Here is an 18,018-nt window from a genome sequence, read left to right as displayed (position 1 = left end):
GAAAGTTAAATCGCTATCCCAAAGAAATTTAAACGAGCATAAAATTTCGGAGTATTACATCCCTCCCCCCTTAAAAAAAATTTTGTCCTCGAAATTACCTTGAATTTAGTTGAAAAGTTCTGGATACTTGGTCTTGATTTCTTCTTCTCTTTCCCAAGTCGATTCTTCAACATTATGATTTCTCCATTGAACTCTTACTAACGGAATTTCTTTTATCCTTAATTGCTGAATTCTGCGATCCAATATTGATACTGGTTTTTCCTCATATGTCATGTTTGGTTTGATATCCAATGGTTGATAACTAACCACATGACTTGGATCTGACACATATTGTCGAAGTATTGACACGTGGAACACATCATGAACCACTGACAAATCTGGTGGTAGAGCGATTCGATAAACTGCATTTCCAACTTTCTGCAAAATTTCAAAAGGACCTATGAATCTTGGCCGAAGTTTTCCTTTCTTCCCAAAACGGAGAACTCCCTTTATCGGTGCCACCTTTAAGAAAACTTTATCACCAACATTAAATGCCAAATCTTTCCTCCTTTTATCGGCATAACTCTTTTGTCGGTCCTGGGCTGCCTTGATTCTAGCTCTTATTTTATCAACCGCTCGACTAGTTTCTTCAATTATTTCGGGTCCTAGAACTCTTCGTTTACCTACTTCATCCCAATAAAGAGGAGCTCTACATCTTCTGCCATAAAGGGCCTAATACTCATTAATACGGGTGCCATTTATGTGGAAGTTATAGGTTTAAGAAGGTGCTAGAAAATCGTGTAAGAATTTGACTTTTCATATTCCGCGTACTTCGGTTGATACTGTATAGCCTTTAGTATTTCTATCATAACGTCTTCTCCTAATATCTGATTGAGGTAATTCAAAGTGTGTTGGAAAGCTATCTCAAAGAGCTACAACTTTTCTTTAGATATCATTTTCCAAATCGAATGTTTTCTATGTCGTAAATGGGTCTCAAATGAGACTAAAAATCTAAAGTATACTTTAGCCATCCAATATTCATGTCTTAGTGCCACTAAGGTGTTTAAAATTATTTGGGGTTCTACATCCCCCACACCTTAATTAAAATTTCGTCCTCGAAATTTACCATCTGATTGGGCAAATAGTGTTGGATACTTGTTTTTGGCTTCCTCTTCCCCTTCCCAAGTGGCCTATTCTATTTCATGATTATTCCATTGTATTTTGACCAATTGAATTTCTTTTTCCTTAGTTTATGCACCTTTCAATCCAATATCCTAATTGGTACTTCCACGGACTGATAGTTCACTACATGATTAGGATTATGCACATATTTCTTGATCATTGATACATGGAACACGTTGTGCACTGTCGATAACCCAGGTGGGAGAGCTAACCGATAGGCTAAATTTTCAACCCTATCAAGTATCTCGAATGGTCCGATATAGCGGGGTCGTAACTCTCCTTTCTTGCCAAACCTAAGTACACCTTTCATCGGTGCCACTTTCAGAAACACTTAGGACATGGCTCTATAACTGGCACAATACTCTTGTTGGCGTTGACTCCGCCATTAGCTTTCTTGTTCTGCCACTTGCCCTTTCCTTTTCCCTTGTCCTGGCCATTCCATTTCCTTTTACCCATACTGCCATTGTCTGGTTGATTGAACAGTTGACTATGTTGCTCGGCGCTAGTCTTCTGGTACCAGATAGCATGAGCTCTTTCCAGTATTTCACGGTATGAGGTGAAACGATGGGACATAAGTATCATGCTTATATCTGGGTTCAACCCTTGTTCAAACCTCCTGATTTTTTGGTTCTCCGTATCCACCAGATTTGGAGCATACCTTGAAAGTTGGTCAAACTTCCTTTCATACTTAGTTAGGGACATAGTCCTTTGCTTGAGTTGGAGAAATTTACTTTCTTTGTGATCCCTCAAAGACTGTGGGAAGTACTTGTCCATTACTTTCTCTTTAAATCGCTCCCAAGTCAATTTTGCTTGTTGCTCTGGGGTCCTCGTCCTTGGCATCGAGTCCCACCAGTGGCTTGCATCACTGGAGAACATAAACTCAGTACACTGGACCTTCTGGGCGTCCGTGCACCCTATTAATCGGAATATTCTCTCCAACTTGCGAAGCCACTCTTCGGCTGCAAGTGGATCAGCTGCTCTATTGAAGGTAGGGGCTTGTGTCTTCTAAATTGCTCGACCACTGAAGCATGGGTTGGAGGAGCATTAGGAGCTAGTGGTAGGGGTTGCGCTTGGTTCGGGCTTTGCCTGCGAAGGTCTTGGACCGCTTAGAGGAGATCTCTTATCAATTTGGTTTGGTTTGCGCGGGCCATTTTCCTTTAGACAAAACGTATGGTTCTTATTAGTTTCATACTTCGAATTCTAACAAAAAAGATAAAGTTTTATTTCTTGACATAAAGGAAGTTGTTACAAGGATTTAAATCTAATCCCTATAAGTTCTACGAATCTTCTTTAGTGGAGCCTCATCTCCAGAGGAGTCTTCCGCCTCAGGTCCGAATTCTATGTCCATCTCAACCTGTGGCTCAGGCTCAAGATCATTCCCTTCTTCAGGTTCTTCTTCTTCATCAAGTTCAACTACTATCTCCGGTTGAGGTTCTAAGTTTTCCCTCCATAGGTCTAGGAGTGATTGGCAATACACTTCAAACTCAAATATATTTGGGTGCTCCTCTAGCATTACATCCCTAACCGTGACTCCCATATCTCCCCATTGAGGTGGAAGGGAGTGTATGAGGTTATTTATAGCCTCAATATGCGTTATCTCCATTCCAGCGTTCACCGCTGTCATGCATCTCTCATAGACATCATGTATATGTTCGTCAAGTGGACGAAGCAGATCAGTCACGTAATTCTCATAGGACTGAATGGTGATTCTACGGTTCAATGCTCCTCTATATGCCCTAGCCGTTCTACGAGCCATATCTGTTGCATTTTTACATATCATACACTTTTTTTTTACTCTTGGAAAAATGGCTACTGTTACATAACATTCTACCTATAAATTCTAGCCCAATGCGTATCTTTTGAAGAAAAACACATCTTTCAAATCATTTTTAACTGGCATAGTATATCTTTGAAAATAAGCATAAGTTGTACCATAGCATCATAAAGCATCATAACATAGTCTTTTCATGAAAACATTAACTTTGAACATACATGGGCCGTAGGATGAGATTGATGGATGGATGCAAGATGTCATGAAGTATCTTAGACTTTTTCATTTAAAAAAAAAAAATACTAGATCTACAGAAGCGGCTAAACCTTTAAAAAAAAAAATACTTGTCTACAGAACTGGCTAAACCGGTTTTTTTAAAATACTTGATCTACAGAACCGGCTAAACCGTGTTCTGATACCACACTGTAACGTCCCGACCCCTTATGGACCGGAACGCTACTTACTTTACTTAACTAACCGGTGGTTTAGTCATAAGAGAATATGTTTTAGCAGAAGATTAATTTTTACAATGATAATTTTAACAACAACCTTTCGAATACTTCAAATAAAACACTGAATAAAAAAATAACGGAACGTAATTTATTTGAAGAAAACACAACTTGTTCTCGTGTTCAGCGTTATTCAAATACTTTAAAGAAATAATATTGAAAACGTTCACAAAAATAAATCTAAATAACTGGTTCACCGGGTTTTTCCATGGGCTCGTTGCACCACTCTCCATCTTTTCCATCATCCAGGTCCAAGGTAGAATCATATCAATCTGTAGAGAAGGGGTTAAACCCGTGAGTTAAAAAACTCAATAGATATCATTGGTGCATTCGTGATCAAGCTATACATCTCAAAGCTGTAACTTTAGAAACCTTTTCATAGTAAGATTTCCGGTAGAATCCCAAACACGTAGAGTCATGACTTAACACGACACCTCGATCGGAAGTACATACCGTACCCGGAGGTACCATTAGACATGGAGGTGTATGCCGTACCGGAGGTACCATTAGATATACAAACATTAACATAAATCTTCATTTGCTAGAAACTTATAATTTAACACGAATTAACACTTTACACCTCTACCTACCTTGATTGATGCTTTGAACCTTGTTGAAAAATGCACTCCTTTGATGTTTAAAAAAAAAACACTCCGTTGAGAATTGATGCTTGGAAAATACTTCTTGATAGCACCAAAACTTCTAGAAAAAACTAATTTTCCTCCCTCTCCTTTCTCTTTTTTCTAGACTTGAAAACTCTCTCTTTTTTACTTAGAAGCTTTTGTCTTGGTGTGAAAAATGTGTATGCATTGGGGCCTATTTATAGGTGAAAATCTCACAACTTAAGGGCAAGTGAAGGGCCTAATACTCATTAATACGGGTGCCATTTATGTGGGAGTTATAGGTTTAAGAAGGTGCTAGAAAATCGTGTAGGAATTTGACTTTTCATATTCCGCGTACTTCGATTGATACTGTACAACCTTTAGTATTTCTATCATAACTTCTTCTCCCGATATTCGATTGAGGTAATTCAAAATGTATTGGAAAGCTATCTCAAAGAGCTACAACTTTTCTTTTGATATCATTTTCCAAATCGAATATTTTCTATATCGCAAATGGGTCTCAAATGAGACTAAAAATCTAAAGTATATTTTAGCCATCCAATATTCATGTCTTAGTGTTACTAAGGTGTTTAAAATTATTTGGGGTTCTACACCCATAGTATGTGCATCCCCCACCCTCTACCTATGACTTCAACTTTGTGGCTGTGTTCGATTTTCCACTAGACAAGAGTTGAAATGAAGGTTGCTGCTGTGGTTTCTATCCTCCTTTTGAGAATATAACAGTACCAAGTATGGTATCTTCTTTTGCCAACATTACCGTTTGCCTTAGATCTTCCCTATGAACATGTGCATAGGCCTGCTCTATTGTAGGAAATTACTAAATTTGAAGTACATCTCCTCGAATCTTGTCAAGGAGATCATCTAGTCTGTCCAAGAATTGATAAACTCTATCCTCCTGTAAAATAGAATTTACTTTTGTATGTCAGCATCACATTTCATTGGATTTGGATGACGAAAATCGATTGCTCTCCATAAACCTTGAAGATTGTTGTAACATGTTTCGATAGATCCTCCGCCTTGTTTGAGCCTTGTCACCTTTCTCTTGAGATCATAAACTTGTGATGTATCGGCGCCGTTAAAATATGTCGTAGCAATAGCATCCCACATGGCTTTTGTCGTTGGAAATCTAATGTAATTGTTGATCACTTTGGGTCCATAGAATTAATCAACCATTTTCGTTCTCCATTTTCTGAAATTAGGATCCATCTCTCGGGATTGTCGAAGATCCCCATTTATATATCCCAACTTGTCTTTGCCTGAGATAAATATCTCAACCATTTGGGACCAAATTCCATAATTGCTGTCATCCAGCTTGATGCCAATAGGTGCTGTAATAGATTCATGAATTGATTGGGGTGGTCTCTTTTTATGGTTTAACATGTATGGCACTCTGGATGTTAGGTCTGCAAGGGTTGACTTCTCTCCTTGGGAGTGCTTTATCAAGAGAGTACGTTCTTCTGTTGCTCTCAATTTTCCTGGTCTTTCTTTTCCCTCTTTCTATTATTTCACAAAGAAATCTACAGGTCCTAGATTCTCTGCTCTGATACCATGATGCAAAAGCATATTTCATTTATACACTTCACAGAATACATGATGGTGATTAAATAATATGTACAGAAAAGTCTATTCTAGAAAGGTACTAATTGCTATGCACAATTCTAGACTAGAATCACTTGTGGTGCATGATTAGTGGAAATCAGAAAAACAATCCCTGTAATCTCTCCACAAGATCCTTGATTGACAGCTCACGCCAACAGTTCTTGGTGCTGGAACTCTTCCATTTGTTATAGATTTGTTCAACATTAATAAGAACCGGCGTGTGGAATGGAAAAAGGAATTGGAAGCCTTCTCTTTGGACCATGCGATCGTACGGAAAGAGTCCATGCGGTGGCATGGTTTGGTGTTGAAAATCTCACGGGCATGGTCACTTGAACCATGTGGTCGCATGGTTGGTTTTGGTGACCGTTGTGGCCGTTTTCAGTTGGAATTATGGCAGCTTTTGAGATATTTTTAGAAACCTTTCAACATGATTTTGGCACCAATTCGTGGCATTGATTAAGGCCTATAAATAGGCCATGGGTGATCAATGGAAAATCATATTACAAACACTTGAGAAATATTATTCTCTTATTCCACAAAAAATGAAAGTTGAAATACTTTCTTCTTCTATATTCAAACTCCCCTAGTGTTCTTCAAGTTTTGGAGAATCATGCATGTGCTTAACCGTTCAATTCTTTACAAGGTTTGTTATAATCCTACAAACTACTTCCCACGAGACCCTTTAAGCACCAAATTGTATCCGAGAGGGGGCAAATACAGTTTGAGGACAGCGATTACGAGTTCGAGCCTTCATATTCATTTTGATCTTCATCTTGTCTATTTTATCTTCTTGATATTATGGTTTTGGTTTATTCTCCATTTTCCTAGGTGATGCAAATATTTCCAACAATCTCAAACTATATTTTGGCTATGGAGAATGAATCACTTTGGCAAAGTTCAAGTTGATGATATGCAGATCGTGGTTGAAACATTTGATGAGACGAATTTTATATGAAGGCAGATATGAATTTTGAAGATCCTCCATATGCTAAATTCGGAGTTGGCGACACTACTGGAGTCACGCTTCTTTGGTAAGACAAATTTGGAAAGTGAACTATTTCTCTGTGATCAATTTCTGGTGGCGTTGGTTGAGGAATATGAGACCACTTTAAGGTATGTCTATTGTTGGTTTGGAAATGAATCTTTGAATCATTATGTGACTGCAATTATTCCATAAAATTAGGCAAAACCATGAAAGTGGTTTTAATCTTGAACAAATGCATGAAGTCATTTTGACTCTTCAATCTGTTTAATGGAAAAGCATTTAATAAATAAGGCTTGGCGGAATATGGATTTCAGTCCGATGGAATTTTCTGTTGTTTATTATGCTGCCTGCATGTTATATATTTGTCGAAATTATTGCATTTGTTGAAATTGCAGTTAACTTTGGCAGTTTCATTGCCAGTTTGAATTGCTATCACCATTTAATCCAAAGGGTGTGTCATATTAAAAATTAAACTGTTGTAATTAAATGGAATTCACACCCTTTCATATTTTATTTCCACTGCATTCATGGTTTGGCATGTGTTTGGCTATATAACAGAAAATGCATCAAGTTTTAAGCAGTTTATTTAATGAAATTAATGGTGACTGTTCGGTGATAAATTATATGATGTATTTCCACAATTTCTAGAAAGGTGTGAACTTGTTGGCAGTACATATATATAAATTTGGATTGGCTATAACTGCTTTTCGGTGGATGAACGTTTCAATCATGAAACGGTGGATTTGTTAATGTGAACATATCTGCCTATTCCTTTCATCAGTTTATGGCCATTGGTGACCGTTCATAATGCATGGCTGCGTAATAGTTGGTCAATTATTATACAAATGAATCTGTGATGATTAAATATATGGAAATGGTAGAGGCTAATTAAAGGACTATGGTAAAGACCGACTTAGTGTCAACATGAAAAGTTGAATGAATTATGTGATTCTGTACAAAGTGAAAACTTTGCTAATTAAGCCTCTTATTTGTGGAAAATTGTGTTGAATATTATGAAATATTCTATGATCAATTTTATGGCAGGATAATTGATTATGTGATTTATGATCTACTTTGCTAATTTACTGCAAATTAAGTTTGAAAGATGCACATATCTCTACACCTGAAGAAAGAAATATATGCCGAATAAATTTATGTCCAAATATGAATAGGTTCCATTTGATTATGCACTAGCTTTATGGGAAGTTGCATGTTCAATATATGCATAGCTTTATTTGAAGGCATATGTCAGTTTGCATGTGAAAATTATGCTGTAGATCCAAATGGCCTAGTTGGTACGTGCAATTATTTATTTGACTTTGACAAATATACGTGTATGAAGGAAAATGTGTGTTCCTTTAATGTGAAATAAATTAATTCGCACGTGTTCACTTGAGGATGCATAATTTTGGCATTCACCCATATAGTTAAAGGGTTGAAGTTTTTGATTGCATAATTACTGAAATGAAAATCATAATATTGCATATGGGAAAATTCTAATGTGTTAGAATTATATGAAAGAAAGTATGTGCACTTTTATGATCATTTCTTCTACTAGAAATTGAAAATGACAGGATAAATTTGTTTGATTGATTTTATGTCTTGTTGAACTCATATTAACTTAAGTTAATGTTGATAGCCTCATTTAAAGTATGGTATTAAGTGAGATGATTTTATGCCAATTATATTTGCATAAAGTATGACAAATCGTGAATTGTTTCTATTGGAAATTGCTAAGACATGGAATATTTTGTAGAGCACAAATTGTGTTTGCATATTAGTATGACAAAATTTATAATATGCTCTAAATAACCTTCATGTATAAAGGATATTGTGGAAATCAATTTTAATTAATTGATTATTCACACTTTGCTCTGACAATTGGAAATGGCTTTTATGCATGACATTTTAAATAATGTAATTTAAATCAATTGTGGTGGCTAAAGATCTATTTGATCATGGTTGTTATTCGATGATTAATTCCAATATATAGGCTGTCACATTTGCTTGGATAATACACGAACCCACTTGGGTAGCCCACATGTTTCCGTAGGACGTCATTTGTTGCACGATGCTTTTGCCATTATGTTGGTTTATGAACTTCAAGGTGCAAGTAAAGTACATCCATATTTGTGTTTTGAGACCAATCTATTAATATTTAATGGGTCTAAAGGATGTGCATAAATGTGGAAGGATGCCTAGTATTTGTTGAAAGCTCAAGAAATTTCATGACTACTTTTTCTATTGGAATATGAGAATTATTTGATAAACTTGATGATTGATTTCATGTTCTATTGAAATGTTGTCCAAAAGTGAATAAGGCAAATATGTACCATGTCATTGAGATGATATGACGCTATCTTGTGAAGATTACGAAAGTGGTAAATTGCCAATGATTGGAGATTAGTCTCATTCGTTGTGGAATTGGACTTCAATCATGGAACCAAATTGAGTTGGTTTATGTTTGAAAAGCATGGTAGGTCTATGACCTTGATCAAATGTGTCATCAAAATTAAATAGTGAATTGAAGTACATTGTGAATTAATGATAACTATCTGAAAGTATGTAGACTTTCATGGTTATTATTGAAGTGATAAGCAAATTGAACTACAAAAGAGTTAATGACTCTAAGTTCAAGTAAAATCCCAAATGTGGGGGTTAATATGTTGATGAACTCTATGTTCAATTACAATCCCAAATGTGGGGGTTGACATATCAAGGAACTCTAGTTCAAGTAAAACCCAAAATGTGGAGGTTAACTTTAATAATTGAGAACTTATATGAGAAGTTCAAAGACTGTGGATGCAAAATTATTAAATTGCATATGAGTTCCTATTTGAGAAATTAGGGGGGTAACTTAGTTTAAAAAATTACCGTATCCTTTACCTTTAATCATAGAAATACATCTACGATGGAGAAAGGTAGAGAAGGCCTTGTAAGGATGAAACACACTAAGTCTAAAGTAGATTAAATGGGTAAAAGCCGATTGTGCCGCTTGCAAAACCAATGAAATATTTAAAGAATATTCATTGAAGATCATTGTAATGATTCAATGATGATAAGTGAATACCCAAGTATGAAAATCCACAAATAGAAGTGATTGACTAGTGTAATGAATTAATGGAAATCATCCAACGGTGTTTTAAAATTCAATAAGGCTTTAAATAAAGTGAGTGAAGCATGTGGCTTCTTGGTGGTGACAAGTTGTATCTAACAAATGAATTGATCGTTGGCTAGCTATATTTTGATAAGATACTAAGTCACATAAAATGATAAGTAAAAACAAATAAGTCTTAGAGGTGACATCACAAGGAAATTATCAAGATGGAACAATTTTTGAAGAGAATTTAGTGGATCCTTTAACTAGACCACTAAATAAAATTTTAGTGGCATCTAAATCGAGTAGGATGGGGTTGAAACTCCTAAACTATAAAGGTCCACCAATGACGGCAACCCTACCCATCGCTTACTCAAAGGGGTATTCCATGGGTTCAAAGGGAAACAAACAAGTCATTTGATATGTGGGATGATTTCAGCATTATTAAAATCCGCAATAACCCTATCCTAAGTAAAATAATGCTGGTTGTTACTGAAGTGAGGGTTGAGCATTAAAGTTCTTAATGAAATTCAGTGTTAAAACACAAGTACCTCTAAAAAGTAACAAAGGTATTGGAAGAGCTTCACCTAAAGAAACTTTGAGGTGGTGCCGCCTCAAGTAAGAGTTGAAGTTTCTCTCTTAAAAGTTTGTTGAATAGAATGAGCGCAAGGCCGTAAAAGCGCTAAGTGAGTTGAGGAACTTGAGAACGCATGGTACTCGTGTGTGTGTTCGAACCTGTATTGTCACATGGAATAACCGGTTCAAAGATACGGCTACCTGTGATTCCGACTTTACTTTGTTTGAATTACACTATGGTTAGATTCAAATCAAAAGATATCTAATCTTTATGCATGAGTATCGTATAATTTGAATTTGAGATCTTATTAAGTGTTGAACAAGTGGGGGATTGTTATATATTTGTTCAACATTAATAAGAATCGGCGTGTGGCATGGAAAAAGAAATTGGAAGCCTTCTCTTTGGACCATGTGACCGCACGGAAAGAGTCCATGTGGTCGCATGGTTTGGTGCCGAAAATCTCAAGGGCATGATCACTTGAACCATGCGGTCGCATGGTTGGTTTTGGTGACCGTTTTCAGTTTGAATTATGGTAGCTTTTGAGATGTCTTTAGCAACCTTTCAACATGATTTTGGCACCAATTCGTGGCATTGGTTAAGGCCTATAAATAGGCCATGGGTGATCAATGGAAAATATGGAAAGTCATATTACAAACACTTGAGAAATATTATTCTCTCATTCCACAAAAAACGGAAGTTGAAATCCTTTCTTCTTCCATATTCAAACTCCCCTAGTGTTCTTCAAGTTTTGGAGAATCACGCATGTGCTTAAGCGTTCAATTCTTTACAAGGCTTGTTAGAATCCTACAAATCATTTGCTGCGAGACCCTTTATGTGTTATATATTTATGGTATAAATATAAAATGTGAAAGAAATAATCAAATTAGATAAAGTGCCAAAGTGGTGGGAATGTGACATTTGTGTGGGACGTCAGGGGTTCGAATCACTCCTCGCGCAGATATTAAAATGTCTTGATTGGGGCCTTGGGCTTCCTTGACTAAAATAAATATTTTTTTCTTTATTATTTAATGGGTAAAATTAGCCAGTATTTTATGACTGTTTGTTTTTGTAACAACCCACTAACTGCCATTAAAACACCCACCACTCAGTCATTAAAATTCTGCATTAACATGGTGAAGACTGTTACTACCATCTTACCTATATAAATCCATATCTCGTTTTGGGAAAAGACACACAAAAAGAAAATAGAAAAATTATCTTGCATCAATCACTCTTTTCATATTGTGAATTTCTTATATTCGGGTTTTTATATCTACTCTGGAGTACAATTGAGAGTTCTAGAAAAATCACTCGTGATTACTGTACAAGTGGTTTACGATCGTTGTATCCTGGGAGTGATTGTCCACAAAGGTCGCAACAATTATTGACGGGCAATTTCACTTTAGGACATCTTGCTGTCACGAGATTCGATCGGGCGATAAGTTTTATATTTCTGCATTATATTGTTTTGATCACTATTGCAACTAATTATTTTTTCCAACAATCTGAAGTGAAATTTTCTTTATAATTAGTTGCCATGTCTGCCGTAGATATATTTGTTCCTAAGTATTCTGAAAAACCTGAGTTGTTTGATTGAAAGAATTTTAAGAGATGGCAAATGAAACTGCGATTTTATTTGACAACACTTAAAGTCGTTGATGCTATTGAATCAGATAAACCCGGTTTTACAATTGCTGATAATCCTACTGATAAGGAAACCGAGGATTTAGCTAATTGGGAACATAAAGATTATATGTGCAGAAATTATATTCTGAATTGTTTGACTTTAGATTTGTATGATTTTTACTACTCGTGTAAATCTGCAAAAGAGTCATGAAATTCATTAGAAAAGAAATATGCTACAGAAGATGCTGGAACCAAGAAATTTGTTGTGGGAAATTTTTTAGATTTTAAAATGAATGATGTCAGAACTGTGGTTAGTCAGGTTGAAGAATTGCAGATTATAATTCACGAAATTATTGTTGAAGGATATAAAATCTGTGAGGGCTTTCAAGTGTCAGCTATAATTGAAAAATTGCCACCTTCTTGGAAAGAGTATAAAAATAGTTTAAAGCATAAGAGAAAAGAAATGTTCTTAGAGGATCTAATTATCAGGATTAGAATCGAGGAGGACAATAGAATGGCAGAACGTAAGGAAAGGCCAGACTTTGATACCAAGGCTAATCTTATTGAAGGAAATTCTGGGACTAAGAAACCAATTGGAAATTTTACAAGGGATCAGAATTTTAAAGGCAGAAATAATGGAAAACAATTTGTAGGAAAGAACAATCGGTCTAAACCCCAATTTAAAAATAAAATTGTTGGTGACTGTTTTGTTTGTGGTAAACTAGGTCACTTTGCAAAGGATTGCAGAAATAGGAAAGGAAAAGCTGTGAAGCATCAGGCACATATGGTAGAGGATGGGAATTTCTTTGCTATGGTAACAGAAGTGAATCTAGTAAGCAACATGACAGACTGGTGGGTAGATTCTGGAGCTACCAAGCATATTTGCTGCACGAGAGGTGCATTTTCTTCATTCACTTCTGCTAGTGATGGAGAATGTTTGTTTATGGGCAATGCTTCCTCCTCCAAAATAGAGGGAAAAGAACTGTGACGCTTAGATTTACTTCTGGAAATATCCTTAATTTGAAGGATGTCCTTTATGTACCTGATATTAGGAAAAATCTAGTATCTGGATCTATCTTAGTAAAAAAGGGTTTTAAGATTGTATTTGAAAGTGGTCAAGTTGTACTATCTAAGGGTGGTTCCTTTGTTGGGAAAGGGTATGCAGATGAGAGTTTGTTTAAACTCAATGTCTCTGTGATTAACAATAAAACATCTAGCTCTTCCGTTTACTTGTTGGATTCTTATGATTTGTGGCATGCTAGACTTGGACACGTTAATAAAACGTCTATTAAAAAATTAATGACTTTGGGAAACATTCCCAAAATCGATAATTGTCCAAATTCAAAATGTGAAACGTGTGTTGAATCTAAATATTCTAGAAAACCATTTCCTCGTGTTGATAGGACTACTTCGGTCTTAAGTTTGATCCATTCTGATTTATGTGACTTAAAATGATATGTTACTCGTGGTGAAAATAAATATTTCTTAACTTTCATTGATGATTATTCTCGATATTGTTATATTTATCTACTTAAGAGTAAGGATGAAAGCTATTCAAAATTTATTTCCCATAAAACTGAAGTAGAAAATCAGCTAGACAAAACTATTAAAGTTTTAAGATCCGATAGGGGAGGAGAATATACAGGAGATTTTGATAAATTTTGTGTTGAGAATGGTATTATTCATGAGACTACTCCACCTTATTCTCCACAATCTAATGGTGTAGCTGAAAGGAAAAATCGAACCCTTAAGGATATGGTTATATCAATGCTAAGCTCTTCTGGATTACCTTTTAACATGTGGGGGGAAGCACTTCTTACTGCATGTTATATTCTTAGCAGAATTCCTAGTAAGAAAAATAATAAGTCTCCTTATGAAATGTGGAAGGGCAGAACACCTTCATATAAATATTTTAAAGTGTGGGGGTGTTTAGCTAAAGCTTCTATTCCAGCACCTAAGAGAACTAAACTTGGTCCGAAAACTGTTGATTGTATTTTTATAGGGTATGCTTTTCATAGTAATGCCTACAGATTTTTAGTCATTGGCTCTAAAAATAATTTGATTGAAAAGAACACATATTTGAAACTAGAGATGCTGAATTTTTTGAAAATAGATTTCCGTTTAAAGAATAGTCTGAAGGATCAAGCAGTTCTTTTAGTATTCCTCCTAGTGTTAGAGAGGAGCCATCTGAATTAGAAGAAGCTGAAATTAGGAGAAGCAAAAGACCTAGGACCACTACTTCTTTCGGTCCTGACTTTATAACCTACTTAGTAGAGGATGATCCTAGTACTTTTGGTAAAGCTATGTTTTCACCAGATTCAATATTTTGGAAGGAAGCTGTAAATAGTGAATATGATTCAATTATGTCTAATAATACTTGGGAGTTAGTGGACTTACCTCAAGGATGTAAGACAATTGGGTGCAGATGGTTGTTTAAGAAAAAACTTAAACCTGATGGTTCAATTGATAAGTATAAAGCAAGACTTGTAGCTAAAGGTTATAAACAAAAGGAAGGAGTTGACTTCTTTGATACTTATTCACCCGTTACTAGGATTACCTCTATTAGGATGTTAATTGCAATTGCCTCACTGTATGATCTTATTATACATCAAATGGATGTCAAAACTGCATTTTTAAATGGAGACTTAAAAGAGGAGATTTATATGGATCAGCCTAAAGGATTTGTTGTAGAAGGCCTTGAGGATAAAGTATGTAGACTTAAAAAATCCCTTTATGGCCTTAAACAAGCTCCTAAACAATGGCACGAAAAATTTGATACAGTTTTGACATCAAGTGGTTATGTGATAAATGAAGCAGATAAATGCATATATAGCAAATTTGAAAATAATTGTGGTGTGATAATTTGCTTATATGTTGATGATATGCTGATTATGGGAACTAGTTTAGATGTAGTTAATAAAACTAAGCGGTTTCTAAACAAGCACTTTGAAATGAAAGATTTGGGTGTTGTTGATGTTATTCTAGGAATCAAAATAGTAAAACATTCTGAAGGAATTATTTTGACCCAATCACATTATGTAGAAAAAGTGCTTAAGAAGTTTAATCAATACAACTGTATTCCTGCTAAAACACCTTATAATGCAAGTCGTCATTTGAGAAAACATTCAGGTCCTAGTGTTTCCGCTTTAGAGTATGCTAAAGTAATCGGCAGTCTCATGTATCTCATGAACTGTACAAGACCTGATATAGCATATGCTGTCAGTAGACTTAGCAGGTATACTAGTAATCCTAACAATGAACATTAGGATGCTCTTATTCGAGTCTTGAGGTATTTGAGATATACTCTAGACTGGGGAATACATTATACCAAATTCCCTGCTATACTTGAGGGATATTGTGATGCTAATTGGATTTCCGATACCAACGAAAGTAAATTTACAAGTGGATATGTATTTACATTAGCAGGCGAAGCTGTCTCCTGGAAATCCACTAAGCAAACATGCATTGCTAGATCTATTATGGAATCTGAGTTCATAGCTTTAGATAAAGCAGGTGAGGAGGCTGAATGGTTAAGGAATTTTCTTATGGATGTTCCTTTGTGGTCTAAACCATTTCCAACTATTTCAATACATTGTGACAGTCAAGCAGCTATCTCAAGAGCTCAAAATTCATCTTACAATGGAAAGTCTAGACATATTCGTAGGAGGCACAATACTGTGCGTCAGCTGCTTAAGGATGTGATTATAGCTATTGACTATGTGAAGTCAAGTGATAACATTGCTGACGCATTAACCAAAGGATTGGCTAGAGAGCTAATTCAACAAACATCGAGGGAGATGGGGCTAAAGCCTATTATGTATTAGATCACCTATAATGGAAACTCAACCTTGCAATTGGAGATCCCATGATCAAGGATCAATGGGACAACAAAGTTATTGGAGTGGTCTGTGGGGGTACTACATTGGATTTATTCCAAACCCCTCCCTATGATGCGTAGTACCAACTGTATTGATTAGAGGATGAGCTAATACTCTTAATGCTTACTATAGCTGATATTCAGTAGGGTGTTTAAATACAGTGCACCCTTGATAGTAGCACTTATTTCAGTGTGGAAGTGGGGCCGCTTCCTATGAGAATTGAGGTGAATTCTTTAGAGCACTCAAAGAAATTGGGAAAGTTCACGGCCGAAATGAACACAACCGCGAGAACTCAATGACTGTTCTAGAAATCATGTGTGTGTTCTATTGTCTCAGTTTGCAACTATAATTGTAGAGTTCAAGACATAATTCACTCTACAGTTAGTAAGCTCGATAGAATATACAAAGCCAAGGTTCAAGTCGATAGACACCTAAGCCTGCATGATTTCTACCGTACTCCAGAGTAATATTTTCATTTATCTTATTTCTTTCATGTGGTGGATTGTTATATATTTATGGTATAAATATAAAATGTGAAAGAAATAATCAAATTAGATAAAGTGTCAAAGTGGTGAAAAATGTGATATTTGTGTGGGACGTCAGGGGTTCGAATCACTCCCCGCGCAGATATTAAAATGTCTTGATTGGGGCTTTGGGCTTCCTTGACTAAAATAAATATTTTTTTCTTTATTATTTAATGGGTAAAATTAGCCAGTATTTTATGACTGTTTGTTTTTGTAACAACCCACTAACTGCTATTAAAACACCCACTACTCAGTTATTAAAATTCTGCATTAACATGGTGAAGACTGTTACTACCATCTTGCCTATATAAACCCATATCTCGTTTTGGGAAAAGACACACAAAAAGAAAATAGAAAAATTATCTTGCATCAATCACTCTTTTCATATTGTGAATTTCTTATATTCGGGTTTTTATATCTACTCTGGAGTACAATTGAGAGTTCTAGAAAAACCACTCGCGATTGCTGCACAAGTGGTTTACGATCGTTGTATCCTGGGAGTGATTGTCCACGGAGGTCGCAGCAATTATTGACGGGCAATTTCATTTTAGGACATCTTGCTGTCACGAGATTCGATCGGACGATAAGTTTTATATTTCTACATTATATTGTTCTGATCACTACTGCAACTAATTATTTTTTCCAACATTATGCACCAAATTATAACCAAGAGGGGGCAAATACAGTTTGAGGACAGCGATTACGCGTTCGATCCTTCATATTCATTTTGATCTTCATCTTGTCTATTTCATCTTCTCGATATTATGGTTTTGGTTTTTCTCCATTTTCCTCGGTGATGCAAATATTTCCAACACCATTTGGGACCGTCTTTATTGAACTTTTCTTCATCCTATCCAGTATCTGGCTTGGAAGATTCCATTATGTCTTCGGCTTCCTGTTCATTGTCCTTCTGTTGTTGTTTATTGTATCATTGTATATGCTGTAGTGTCGGTTGTCCTCACCTATATGCATCTATGTGTTGATGACTGGATATAGTGGTGGAAAGCATTCTATTCGTTGGGTTCGGTTGTCCAATACGTGTTCTTATACTCCATAAATTACCTGGTTACTATACGTGTTCTTATACTCCATCAGAAATATTTTCCAACACGTCCTAAATCCTAATGGTTACTGGCTTATATTGGCAGTTGCAATTATGCTCTGTCGTCCCTATTGATTTCCTCTGATCGTTCTACTTTGTTCAATACTTTTTTCTTGTCCACGAAGATTGATTGAAGAAATTATCTTTGACGATAAAAATTGACTACAGGAAGAATCCCATTCTGCAAGCTAATAAAATCTTGCATCGACAAGAGAACGATGATAGTCGCTAAGCACGTTGGAACCCGTTAAGCTTTCAGATGTTCATAATGCTAAATGTGCGATTTTTTTTACAATTTTCGTTTGTTCTTCCATGTCTTTCTTCTTCTTCACTTTCGTATAGCGTTTTTGTGTTGCGTAGTTATTCCTTACTTCACGAAGTTGAAAACAAATTGTACTTAGCAAGCTTATTTTTACTTCCTGTCCAAGTCCAAGAGATGATAATGGTTAAGGAGTTCACTGTTTTATCTTGAAAGAGACCTCAACAGGAGGAAACATCGTTTCATTAGGATTTAGGACGTGCTGGAAAATATTTCTGAAAGAGTTGTTAGTCCAAAAAAGTTTGGC

The 18,018-nt window shown here is 35.8% G+C and overlaps 1 pseudogene; it reads left to right on the top strand.

Moving 5' to 3' along the window:
- The window catches only part of LOC111378523, a 20,923-nt pseudogene extending 3,341 nt beyond the window's left edge, over window positions 1-17,582 (top strand).
- Window positions 17,583-18,018: the final 436 nt, after the last annotated feature.

The sequence above is a fragment of the Olea europaea genome, unplaced genomic scaffold (genome assembly GCF_002742605.1).
Source record: "Olea europaea var. sylvestris unplaced genomic scaffold, O_europaea_v1 scaffold1829, whole genome shotgun sequence".
Classification (NCBI taxonomy): domain Eukaryota; kingdom Viridiplantae; phylum Streptophyta; class Magnoliopsida; order Lamiales; family Oleaceae; genus Olea; species Olea europaea.
The sequence above is the reverse complement of the archived record's forward strand: the minus strand, read 5'-3'. Positions and strand labels throughout refer to the sequence as shown.